The sequence below is a fragment of the Girardinichthys multiradiatus genome, chromosome 23 (assembly GCF_021462225.1).
Source record: "Girardinichthys multiradiatus isolate DD_20200921_A chromosome 23, DD_fGirMul_XY1, whole genome shotgun sequence".
In the NCBI taxonomy this organism is placed as follows: Eukaryota; Metazoa; Chordata; class Actinopteri; order Cyprinodontiformes; family Goodeidae; genus Girardinichthys; species Girardinichthys multiradiatus.
In genome coordinates, this window is record NC_061815.1 from 31,304,459 (window position 1) to 31,317,606 (window position 13,148).

The window sequence follows — 13,148 nt, forward strand, 5'->3', positions numbered from 1 at the left end:
TTCTAGAAAGCAACAGCTGAAATGTAAAGCTTGTGGAATTGGCCTGATTAACATGCATCCAGATGATCTGGGAGTATGTTTGGGATATCAAATGTGAGGTGGTTTTCTCATTGTAGAACATACCAGACATTACAAGCTCACCTGCTTCCTGATATTTTATGAAATTTTGCACTTATCTGGAAATCGCCTGATTCAAGGGTTGAGCACTGAAATACAGAGATTCCTAAGAAGTTGAGAGTTTTTTTCTTTCTTTAGAGTACCAAGCTCCATGATAATAATACATCCTGAAGAAGTAGATCCTTTGCCGAAACCCGGGTTTGAACCAGGGACCGTCAGATCTTCAGTCTGACGCTCTCCCAACTGAGCTATTTCGGCGGGAAAGAGTTTTCCACTTTCCACACGTGGGCGGTTCGCATGCATCCAGATGATCTGGGAGTATTAACTACGGACTGATCAAGCAATTAAATCACATCAGTGTAAACTTTATTAGAACATAGAATACCCTTTTAGGCCCCAGACACATCAGCAATCCTTCAGTGTAGCCAGAGAGCTATGTTGTGGAATTGGCCTGATCAACATGCATCCAGATGATCTGGGAGTATTAACTACGGACTGATCAAGCAATTAAATCACATCAGTGTAAACTTTATTAGAACATAGAATACCCTTTTAGGCCCCAGACACATCAGCAATCCTTCAGTGTAGCCAGAGAGCTATGTTGTGGAATTGGCCTGATCAACATGCATCCAGATGATCTGGGAGTATTAACTACGGACTGATCAAGCAATGAAATCACATCAGTGTAAGCTTCATTAGAACATAGAAGACCTTTTTAGGCCACAGACACATCAGCAATTCTTCAGTGTAGCTAGAGAGCTATGTTGTGGAATTGGCCTGATCAACATGCATCCAGATGATCTGGGAGTATTAACTACGGACTGATCAAGCAATGAAATCACATCAGTGTAAGCTTCATTAGAACATAGAAGACCTTTTTAGGCCACAGACACATCAGCAATTCTTCAGTGTAGCTAGAGAGCTATGACATGGAATTGGCCTGATCAACATGCATCCAGATGACCTGGGAGTATTAACTACGGACTGATCAACCAATGAAATCACATCAGTGTAAATTTTATTAGAACATAGAAGACCCTTTTAGGCCCGACACATCAGCAATCCTTCAGCGTAGCCAGAGAGAGCTATGTCATGACAGGGGCTTTGTTCCTGTTACTGGTTTGCTAAAACATGTCAATATTCTTTTCTAGAAAGCAACAGCTGAAATGTAAAGCTTGTGGAATTGGCCTGATTAACATGCATCCAGATGATCTGGGAGTATTAACTACGGACTGATCAAGCAATGAAATCACATCAGTGTAAGCTTCATTAGAACATAGAAGACCTTTTTAGGCCACAGACACATCAGCAATTCTTCAGTGTAGCTAGAGAGCTATGTCATGGAATTGGCCTGATCAACATGCATCCAGATGATCTGGGAGTATTAACTACGGACTGATCAAGCAATGAAATCACATCAGTGTAAGCTTCATTAGAACATAGAACACCTTTTTAGGCCACAGACACATCAGCAATTCTTCAGTGTAGCCAGAGAGCTATGTCATGACAGGGGCTTTGTTCCTGTTACTGGTTTGCTAAAACATGTCAATATTCTTTTCTAGAAAGCAACAGCTGAAATGTAAAGCTTGTGGAATTGGCCTGATTAACATGCATCCAGATGATCTGGGAGTATTAACTACGGACTGATCAAGCAATGAAATCACATCAGTGTAAGCTTCATTAGAACATAGAACACCTTTTTAGGCCACAGACACATCAGCAATTCTTCAGTGTAGCCAGAGAGCTATGTCATGACAGGGGCTTTGTTCCTGTTACTGGTTTGCTAAAACATGTCAATATTCTTTTCTAGAAAGCAACAGCTGAAATGTAAAGCTTGTGGAATTGGCCTGATTAACATGCATCCAGATGATCTGGGAGTATTAACTACGGACTGATCAAGCAATGAAATCACATCAGTTTAAGCTTTATTAGAACATAGAAGACCCTTTTAGGACCCAGACACATCAGCAACCCTTCAGTGTAGCTAGAGAGCTATGTCATGGAATTGGCCTGATCAACATGCATCCAGATGACCTGGGAGTATTAACTACGGACTGATCAACCAATTAAATCACATCAGTGTAAACTTTATTAGAACATAGAAGACCCTTTTAGGCCCAACACATCAGCAATCCTTCAGTGTAGCCAGAGAGCTATGTCATGACAGGGGCTTTGTTCCTGTTACTGGTTTGCTAAAACATGTCAATATTCTTTTCTAGAAAGCAACAGCTGAAATGTAAAGCTTGTGGAATTGGCCTGATTAACATGCATCCAGATGATCTGGGAGTATTAACTACGGACTGATCAAGCAATGAAATCACATCAGTGTAAGCTTCATTAGAACATAGAAGACCTTTTTAGGCCACAGACATAAGCAATTCTTCAGTGTAGCCAGAGAGCTATGTCATGACAGGGGCTTTGTTCCTGTTACTGGTTTGCTAAAACATGTCAATATTCTTTTCTAGAAAGCAACAGCTGAAATGTAAAGCTTGTGGAATTGGCCTGATTAACATGCATCCAGATGATCTGGGAGTATGTTTGGGATATCAAATGTGAGGTGGTTTTCTCATTGTAGAAAAAACCAGACATTACAAGCTCACCTGCTTCCTGATATTTTATGAAATTTTGCACTTATCTGGAAATCGCCTGATTTAAGGGTTGAGCACTGAAATACAGAGATTCCTAAGAAGTTGAGAGTTTTTTTTTCTTTAGAGTACCAAGCTCCATGATAATAATACATCCTGAAGAAGTAGATCCTTTGCCGAAACCCGGGTTTGAACCAGGGACCGTCAGATCTTCAGTCTGACGCTCTCCCAACTGAGCTATTTCGGCGGGAAAGAGTTTTCCACTTTCCACACGTGGGCGGTTCGCATGCATCCAGATGATCTGGGAGTATTAACTACGGACTGATCAAGCAATGAAATCACATCAGTGTAAACTTTATTAGAACATAGAATACCCTTTTAGGCCCCAGACACATCAGCAATCCTTCAGTGTAGCCAGAGAGCTATGTTGTGGAATTGGCCTGATCAACATGCATCCAGATGATCTGGGAGTATTAACTACGGACTGATCAAGCAATGAAATCACATCAGTGTAAGCTTCATTAGAACATAGAAGACCTTTTTAGGCCACAGACACATCAGCAATTCTTCAGTGTAGCTAGAGAGCTATGTCATGGAATTGGCCTGATCAACATGCATCCAGATGACCTGGGAGTATTAACTACGGACTGATCAACCAATGAAATCACATCAGTGTAAATTTTATTAGAACATAGAAGACCCTTTTAGGCCCGACACATCAGCAATCCTTCAGCGTAGCCAGAGAGCTATGTCATGACAGGGGCTTTGTTCCTGTTACTGGTTTGCTAAAACATGTCAATATTCTTTTCTAGAAAGCAACAGCTGAAATGTAAAGCTTGTGGAATTGGCCTGATTAACATGCATCCAGATGATCTGGGAGTATTAACTACGGACTGATCAAGCAATGAAATCACATCAGTGTAAGCTTCATTAGAACATAGAAGACCTTTTTAGGTCACAGACACATCAGCAATTCTTCAGTGTAGCTAGAGAGCTATGTCATGGAATTGGCCTGATCAACATGCATCCAGATGATATGGGAGTATTAACTACGGACTGATCAAGCAATGAAATCACATCAGTGTAAGCTTCATTAGAACATAGAAGACCTTTTTAGGCCACAGACACATCAGCAATCCTTCAGTGTAGCCAGAGAGCTATGTCATGAAAGGGGCTTTGTTCCTGTTACTGGTTTGCTAAAACATGTCAATATTCTTTTCTAGAAAGCAACAGCTGAAATGTAAAGCTTGTGGAATTGGCCTGATTAACATGCATCCAGATGATCTGGGAGTATTAACTACGGACTGATCAAGCAATGAAATCACATCAGTGTAAGCTTCATTAGAACATAGAAGACCTTTTTAGGCCACAGACACATAAGCAATTCTTCAGTGTAGCCAGAGAGCTATGTTGTGGAATTGGCCTGATCAACATGCATCCAGATGATCTGGGAGTATTAACTACGGTCTGATCAAGCAATGAAATCACATCAGTGTAAACTTTATTAGAACATAGAATACCCTTTTAGGCCCCAGACACATCAGCAATCCTTCAGTGTAGCCAGAGAGCTATGTTGTGGAATTGGCCTGATCAACATGCATCCAGATGATCTGGGAGTATTAACTACGGACTGATCAAGCAATGAAATCACATCAGTGTAAGCTTCATTAGAACATAGAAGACCTTTTTAGGCCACAGACACATCAGCAATTCTTCAGTGTAGCTAGAGAGCTATGTCATGGAATTGGCCTGATCAACATGCATCCAGATGACCTGGGAGTATTAACTACGGACTGATCAACCAATGAAATCACATCAGTGTAAATTTTATTAGAACATAGAAGACCCTTTTAGGCCCGACACATCAGCAATCCTTCAGCGTAGCCAGAGAGCTATGTCATGACAGGGGCTTTGTTCCTGTTACTGGTTTGCTAAAACATGTCAATATTCTTTTCTAGAAAGCAACAGCTGAAATGTAAAGCTTGTGGAATTGGCCTGATTAACATGCATCCAGATGATCTGGGAGTATTAACTACGGACTGATCAAGCAATGAAATCACATCAGTGTAAGCTTCATTAGAACATAGAAGACCTTTTTAGGTCACAGACACATCAGCAATTCTTCAGTGTAGCTAGAGAGCTATGTCATGGAATTGGCCTGATCAACATGCATCCAGATGATCTGGGAGTATTAACTACGGACTGATCAAGCAATGAAATCACATCAGTGTAAGCTTCATTAGAACATAGAAGACCTTTTTAGGCCACAGACACATCAGCAATCCTTCAGTGTAGCCAGAGAGCTATGTCATGACAGGGGCTTTGTTCCTGTTACTGGTTTGCTAAAACATGTCAATATTCTTTTCTAGAAAGCAACAGCTGAAATGTAAAGCTTGTGGAATTGGCCTGATTAACATGCATCCAGATGATCTGGGAGTATTAACTACGGACTGATCAAGCAATGAAATCACATCAGTGTAAGCTTCATTAGAACATAGAAGACCTTTTTAGGCCACAGACACATCAGCAATTCTTCAGTGTAGCCAGAGAGCTATGTCATGACAGGGGCTTTGTTCCTGTTACTGGTTTGCTAAAACATGTCAATATTCTTTTCTAGAAAGCAACAGCTGAAATGTAAAGCTTGTGGAATTGGCCTGATTAACATGCATCCAGATGATCTGGGAGTATTAACTACGGACTGATCAAGCAATGAAATCACATCAGTTTAAGCTTTATTAGAACATAGAAGACCCTTTTAGGACCCAGACACATCCTAAAAGTCTAGTGTAGCTAGAGAGCTATGTCATGGAATTGGCCTGATCAACATGCATCCAGATGACCTGGGAGTATTAACTACGGACTGATCAAGCAATGAAATCACATCAGTGTAAGCTTCATTAGAACACAGAAGACCTTATTAGGCCACAGACACATCAGCAATTCGTCAGTGTAGCTAGAGACCTATGTCATGGAATTGGCCTGATCAACATGCATCCAGATGACCTGGGAGTATTAACTACGGACTGATCAACCAATGAAATCACATCAGTGTAAATTTTATTAGAACATAGAAGACCCTTTTAGGCCCGACACATCAGCAATCCTTCAGCGTAGCCAGAGAGCTATGTCATGACAGGGGCTTTGTTCCTGTTACTGGTTTGCTAAAACATGTCAATATTCTTTTCTAGAAAGCAACAGCTGAAATGTAAAGCTTGTGGAATTGGCCTGATTAACATGCATCCAGATGATCTGGGAGTATTAACTACGGACTGATCAACCAATGAAATCACATCAGTGTAAACTTTATTAGAACATAGAAGACCCTTTTAGGCTAAACACATCAGCAGTCCTTCAGTGTAGCCAGAGAGCTATGTCATGACAGGGGCTTTGTTCCTGTTACTGGTTTGCTAAAACATGTCAATATTATTTTCTAGAAAGCAACAGCTGAAATGTAAAGCTTGTGGAATTGGCCTGATTAACATGCATCCAGATGATCTGGGAGTATGTTTGGGATATCAAATGTGAGGTGGTTTTCTCATTGTAGAAAAAACCAGACATTACAAGCTCACCTGCTTCCTGATATTTTATGAAACTTTGCACTTATCTGGAAATCGCCTGATTTAAGGGTTGAGCACTGAAATACAGAGATTCCTAAGAAGTTGAGAGTTTTTTTTTCTTCAGAGTACCAAGCTCCCTGATAATAATACATCCTGAAGAAGTAAATCCTTTGCCGAAACCCGGTTTTGAACCAGGGACCTTCAGATCTTCAGTCTGACGCTCTCCCAACTGAGCTATTTCGGCAGGAAAGAGTTTTCCACTTTCCACACGTGGGCGGTTCACATGCATCCAGATGATCTGGGAGTATTAACTACGGACTGATCAAGCAATGAAATCACATCAGTGTAAACTTTATTAGAACATAGAAGACCCTTTTAGGCCCCAGACACATCAGCAATCCTTCAGTGTAGCCAGAGAGCTATGTTGTGGAATTGGCCTGATCAACATGCATCCAGATGATCTGGGAGTATTAACTACGGACTGATCAAGCAATGAAATCACATCAGTGTAAACTTTATTAGAACATAGAAGACCCTTTTAGGCCCCAGACACATCAGCAATCCTTCAGTGTAGCCAGAGAGCTATGTTGTGGAATTGGCCTGATCAACATGCATCCAGATGATCTGGGAGTATTAACTACGGACTGATCAACCAAAGAAATCACATCAGTGTAAGCTTCATTAGAACATAGAAGACCCTTTTAGGCCCCAGACACATCAGCAATCCTTCAGTGTAGCCAGAGGGCTATGTCATTACCGGGGCTTTGTTCCTGTTACTGGTTTGCTAAAACATGTAAATATTGTTTTCTAGAAAGCAACAGCCGAAATGTAAAGCTTGTGGAATTGGCCTGATTAACATGCATCCAGATGATCTGGGAGTATTAACTACGGACTGATCAAGCAATGAAATCACATCAGTGTAAACTTTATTAGAACATAGAAGACCCTTTTAGGCCCGACACATCAGCAATCCTTCAGTGTAGCCAGAGAGCTATGTCATGACAGGGGCTTTGTTCCTGTTACTGGTTTGCTAAAACATGTCAATATTCTTTTCTAGAAAGCAACAGCTGAAATGTAAAGATTGTGGAATTGGCCTGATTAACATGCATCCAGATGATCTGGGAGTATTAACTACAGACTGATCAAGCAATGAAATCACATCAGTGTAAGCTTCATTAGAACATAAAAGACTTTTTTAGGCCACAGACACATCAGCAATTCTTCAGTGTAGCCAGAGAGCTATGACATGGAATTGGCCTGATTAACATGCATCCAGATGATCTAGAAGTATTAACTACGGACTGATCAAGCAATGAAATCACATCAGTGTAAGCTTCATTAGAACATAGAAGACCTTTTTAGGCCACAGACACATCAGCAATTCTTCAGTGTAGCCAGAGAGCTATGTCATGACAGGGGCTTTGTTCCTGTTACTGGTTTGCTAAAACATGTCAATATTCTTTTCTAGAAAGCAACAGCTGAAATGTAAAGCTTGTGGAATTGGCCTGATTAACATGCATCCAGATGATCTGGGAGTATTAACTACGGACTGATCAAGCAATGAAATCACATCAGTGTAAACTTTATTAGAACATAGAAGACCCTTTTAGGCCCCAGACACATCAGCAATCCTTCAGTGTAGCCAGAGGGCTATGTCATTACCGGGGCTTTGTTCCTGTTACTGGTTTGCTAAAACATGTAAATATTATTTTCTAGAAAGCAACAGCCGAAATGTAAAGCTTGTGGAATTGGCCTGATTAAGATGCATCCAGATGATCTGGGAGTATTAACTACGGACTGATCAAGCAATGAAATCACATCAGTGTAAGCTTCATTAGAACATAGAAGACCTTTTTAGGCCACAGACACATCAGCAATTCTTCAGTGTAGCCAGAGAGCTATGTCATGGAATTGGCCTGATCAACATGCATCCAGATGACCTGGGAGTATTAACTACGGACTGATCAACCAATTAAATCACATCAGTGTAAACTTTATTGGAACATAGAAGACCCTTTTAGGCCCGACACATCAGCAATCCTTCAGTGTAGCCAGAGAGCTATGTCATGACAGGGGCTTTGTTCCTGTTACTGGTTTGCTAAAACATGTCAATATTCTTTTCTAGAAAGCAACAGCTGAAATGTAAAGATTGTGGAATTGGCCTGATTAACATGCATCCAGATGATCTGGGAGTATTAACTACAGACTGATCAAGCAATGAAATCACATCAGTGTAAGCTTCATTAGAACATAAAAGACCTTTTTAGGCCACAGACACATCAGCAATTCTTCAGTGTAGCCAGAGAGCTATGACATGGAATTGGCCTGATTAACATGCATCCAGATGATCTAGGAGTATTAACTACGGACTGATCAAGCAATGAAATCACATCAGTGTAAGCTTCATTAGAACATAGAAGACCTTTTTAGGCCACAGACACATCAGCAATTCTTCAGTGTAGCCAGAGAGCTATGTCATGACAGGGGCTTTGTTCCTGTTACTGGTTTGCTAAAACATGTCAATATTCTTTTCTAGAAAGCAACAGCTGAAATGTAAAGCTTGTGGAATTGGCCTGATTAACATGCATCCAGATGATCTGGGAGTATGTTTGGGATATCAAATGTGAGGTGGTTTTCTCATTGTAGAAAAAACCAGACATTACAAGCTCACCTGCTTCCTGATATTTTATGAAACTTTGCACTTATCTGGAAATCGCCTGATTTAAGGGTTGAGCAATCAAATACAGAGATTCCTAAGAAGTTGAGAGTTTTTTTTTTCTTCAGAGTACCAAGCTCCCTGATAATAATACATCCTGAAGAAGTAAATCCTTTGCCGAAACCCGGGTTTGAACCAGGGACCTTCAGATCTTCAGTCTGACGCTCTCCCAACTGAGCTATTTCAGCAGGAAAGAGTTTACCACTTTCCATACGTGGGCGGTTCACATGCATCCAGATGATCTGGGAGTATTAACTACGGACTGATCAAGCAATGAAATCACATCAGTGTAAACTTTATTAGAACATAGAAGACCCTTTTAGGCCCCAGGCACATCAGCAATCCTTCAGTGTAGCCAGAGAGCTATGTTGTGGAATTGGCCTGATCAACATGCATCCAGATGATCTGGGAGTATTAACTACGGACTGATCAACCAATGAAATCACATCAGTGTAAACTTTATTAGAACATAGAAGACCCTTTTAGGCCCGACACATCAGCAATCCTTCAGTGTAGCCAGAGAGCTATGTCAAGACAGGGCTTTGTTCCTGTTACTGGTTTGCTAAAACATGTAAATATTCTTTTCTAGAAAGCAACAGCTGAAATGTAAAGCTTGTGGAATTGGCCTGTTTAACATGCATCCAGATGATCTGGGAGTATTAACTACGGACTGATCAAGCAATGAAATCACATCAGTGTAAACTTTATTAGAACATAGAAGACCCTTTTAGGCCCCAGACACATCAGCAATCCTTCAGTGTAGCCAGAGAGCTATGTTGTGGAATTGGCCTGATCAACATGCATCCAGATGATCTGGGAGTATTAACTACGGACTGATCAACCAATGAAATCACATCAGTGTAAACTTTATTAGAACATAGAAGACCCTTTTAGGCCCGACACATCAGCAATCCTTCAGTGTAGCCAGAGAGCTATGTCAAGACAGGGCTTTGTTCCTGTTACTGGTTTGCTAAAACATGTAAATATTCTTTTCTAGAAAGCAACAGCTGAAATGTAAAGCTTGTGGAATTGGCCTGATTAACATGCATCCAGATGATCTGGGAGTATTAACTACGGACTGATCAAGCAATGAAATCACATCAGTGTAAACTTTATTAGAACATAGAAGACCCTTTTAGGCCCGACACATCAGCAATCCTTCAGTGTAGCCAGAGAGCTATGTCATGACAGGGGCTTTGTTCCTGTTACTGGTTTGCTAAAACATGTCAATATTATTGTCTAGAAAGCAACAGCTGAAATGTAAAGCTTGTGGAATTGGCCTGATTAACATGCATCCAGATGATCTGGGAGTATTAACTACAGACTGATCAAGCAATGAAATCACATCAGTGTAAACTTTATTAGAACATAGAAGACCCTTTTAGGCCCCAGACACATCAGCAATCCTTCAGTGTAGCCAGAGAGCTATGTCCTGACAGGGGCTGTGTTCCTGTTACTGGTTTGCTAAAACATGTAAATATTCTTTTCTAGAAAGCAACAGCTGAAATGTAAAGATTGTGGAATTGGCCTGATTAACATGCATCCAGATGATCTGGGAGTATTAACTACGGACTGATCAAGCAATGAAATCACATCAGTTTAAGCTTTATTAGAACATAGAAGACCCTTTTAGGCCACAGACACATCAGCAATCCTTCAGTGTAGCCAGAGGGCTATGTCATTACCGGGGCTTTGTTCCTGTTACTGGTTTGCTAAAACATGTCAATATTCTTTTCTAGAAAGCAACAGCTGAAATGTAAAGCTTGTGGAATTGGCCTGATTAACATGCATCCAGATGATCTGGGAGTATTAACTACGGACTGATCAAGCAATGAAATCACATCAGTGTAAGCTTCATTAGAACATAGAAGACCTTTTTAGGCCACAGACACATCAGCAATTCTTCAGTGTAGCCAGAGAGCTATGTCATGACAGGGGCTTTGTTCCTGTTACTGGTTTGCTAAAACATGTCAATATTCTTTTCTAGAAAGCAACAGCTGAAATGTAAAGCTTGTGGAATTGGCCTGATTAACATGCATCCAGATGATCTTGGAGTATGTGTGGGATGTCAAATGTGAGGTGGTTTTCTCATTGTAGAAGAAACCAGACATTACAAGCTCACCTGCTTCCTGATATTTTATGAAACCTTGCACTTATCTGGAAATCTCCTGATTCAAGGGTTGAGCACTCAAATACAGAGATTCCTAAGAAGTTGACAGGTTTTTTTTTTTATTTCGGCAGGAAAGAGTTTTCCATTTTTCACACGTGGGCGGTTGACTTGCATACAGATGAACAACACACAGCTGGTGATGAGTGATTTCAGGAAGAGCAGATGATACCTCAGTGTTTAGTTTTCAGTTTCTTCTGTGACAAGCATTTCTTTATTTTGAACTTAGAAAGGTATGATGTTGTCAAAATGTCCATACAGAATATCTTAAAAGAGCCGAAAAAACATGTTGAGTTCATATAAAGCTTTTTTTCATGCAGCTGGACTCTTTTCAATGGTTCAACTTTCTATCAATTACTTGGACGTTTTCTTCTACATCTGGACCTCTTTTATCAAATATCAAACTATAAACAGGACAGAAAACAACTCAACCAATCGCAAGCAGAGTAATCAATCAACACAACTGTGTGGATAACTACCAGTCAAATTCCAATCAGCAACAGAAAGAACAACAATATACAAACCAGAAATAGAAAGCTAGTCACAGACACAATAGAGAATCAGTATCTTGCCAAAACCCAGGACTGACCCAGGGACCTTCTGACCTATAGTTGTACACTTTCCCAACATAGCTATGTTCAGAAATGAGACTGTGGAAGAAACCACAGTGTGATCCTTCACAGGGCTTCCAGCTAAGGGAGTCATCATGGAAGACTGATCAGCCAATCAGTTTAATCATGTTTAGATTAAGAAAGACGTTTCTAAGCCCCAAGAATTTGATCAATCCTTCAGTGTAGCTAGAATGGCTGTCTCATGACTGAGGCTGTCCATAAACATGTCTTCATCATAAAATAGCTGGAAATAATTTCACTTATAATGGCTCTCAAAAATCTTGTTACATCCTTGTAAAAATGTCATATTGTGCGCAATCAATCAAGTATTCATGTGACTGAGCTGTCTTGGCCCAAACTGAAAATGGTTAAAGACATAATCTGCTTGTACTGCACCATTTGAGAATGATCAGTTTATCACCTTTAAATTACAGTGCCTTGCGAAAGTACTCGGCCCCCTTGAACTGGTCAACCTCTTGCCACATGTTCTGCACTGAAAGTAAAGGGGCCGAATAATATTGCACGCCCCACTTTTCAGTTTTGTATTTGTTAAAAAGGTTTGACACATCCAATAAATTTCATTCCACTTCACGATTGTGCCCCACTTGTTGTTGATTCTTCACAAAAAATTTGAATTTTTATATCTTTATGTTTGAAGCCTGAAATGTGGCAAGAGGTTGACCAATTCAAGGGGGCCGAGTACTTTCGCAAGGCACTGTATGAGTCACAGTGATAAAGCAGATTTCAGATGACCAGACAATCGTTTGCTTGGAATATGACATTATCTCAAATGTGACTTCTGTATAGTTTTGCATGATTATTATGCATGAGTAATATCCATGACGAGCAGGTCAAACAACAGCAACATTTAGAAAACTTTATAAAGGAGCCGGAATAGATGATAATGGATAGTTCTCTCTTCAACAAACACATCTGCTTTAACTACCAAGACACAACTGCTCAGGTATGTTGTTTTTCTCTAGTTTTATTTTCTAATTTAATTTTGGTACATCAGTATCATGAACACAGTTCTGCACAATGATATTCATAATAACCCTTGCAGATTTAAGTTTGAACTAATCTTTTAATTTTACTAAGATCTTTTCTGGTATCTAGTAATGAATTCACATTTGGAGGGGCCCAGCGCTACAAGTTTCTGATTATTATAAGGGTGATTGGGAGGAGGCCTTCAATCGATAAAAAAGGTCACAATTATAAGTGTCATAGTTGACACGCCTCTTCAACATTGCGTGGCGGTTGGGTACAGTGCCTCTGGACTGGCAGACTGGGGTGGTGGTCCCCCTTCATAAGAAGGGTGACCGGAGAGTGTGTTCTAACTACAGGGGGATCACACTTCTCAGCCTCCCTGGTAAGGCCTACGCCAGGGTATTGGAA

General features: G+C 40.4%; 4 non-coding genes across 4 annotated transcripts; all 4 read right to left on the minus strand.

Annotated features, from left to right (window-relative positions):
• Nucleotides 1–302: 302 nt before the first annotated feature.
• On the minus strand, nucleotides 303–375 carry trnaf-gaa. The gene has a single exon. It is a non-coding gene; the product is annotated as a tRNA-Phe (tRNA).
• A 2,501-nt stretch (nucleotides 376–2,876) lies between these two features.
• On the minus strand, nucleotides 2,877–2,949 carry trnaf-gaa. Its single transcript has one exon. It is a non-coding gene; the product is annotated as a tRNA-Phe (tRNA).
• A 3,481-nt stretch (nucleotides 2,950–6,430) lies between these two features.
• trnaf-gaa lies at nucleotides 6,431–6,503 on the minus strand. The gene has a single exon. It is a non-coding gene; the product is annotated as a tRNA-Phe (tRNA).
• Nucleotides 6,504–9,090: 2,587 nt separating this feature from the next.
• On the minus strand, nucleotides 9,091–9,163 carry trnaf-gaa. Its single transcript has one exon. It is a non-coding gene; the product is annotated as a tRNA-Phe (tRNA).
• Between the last annotated feature and the right edge of the window lie 3,985 nt (nucleotides 9,164–13,148).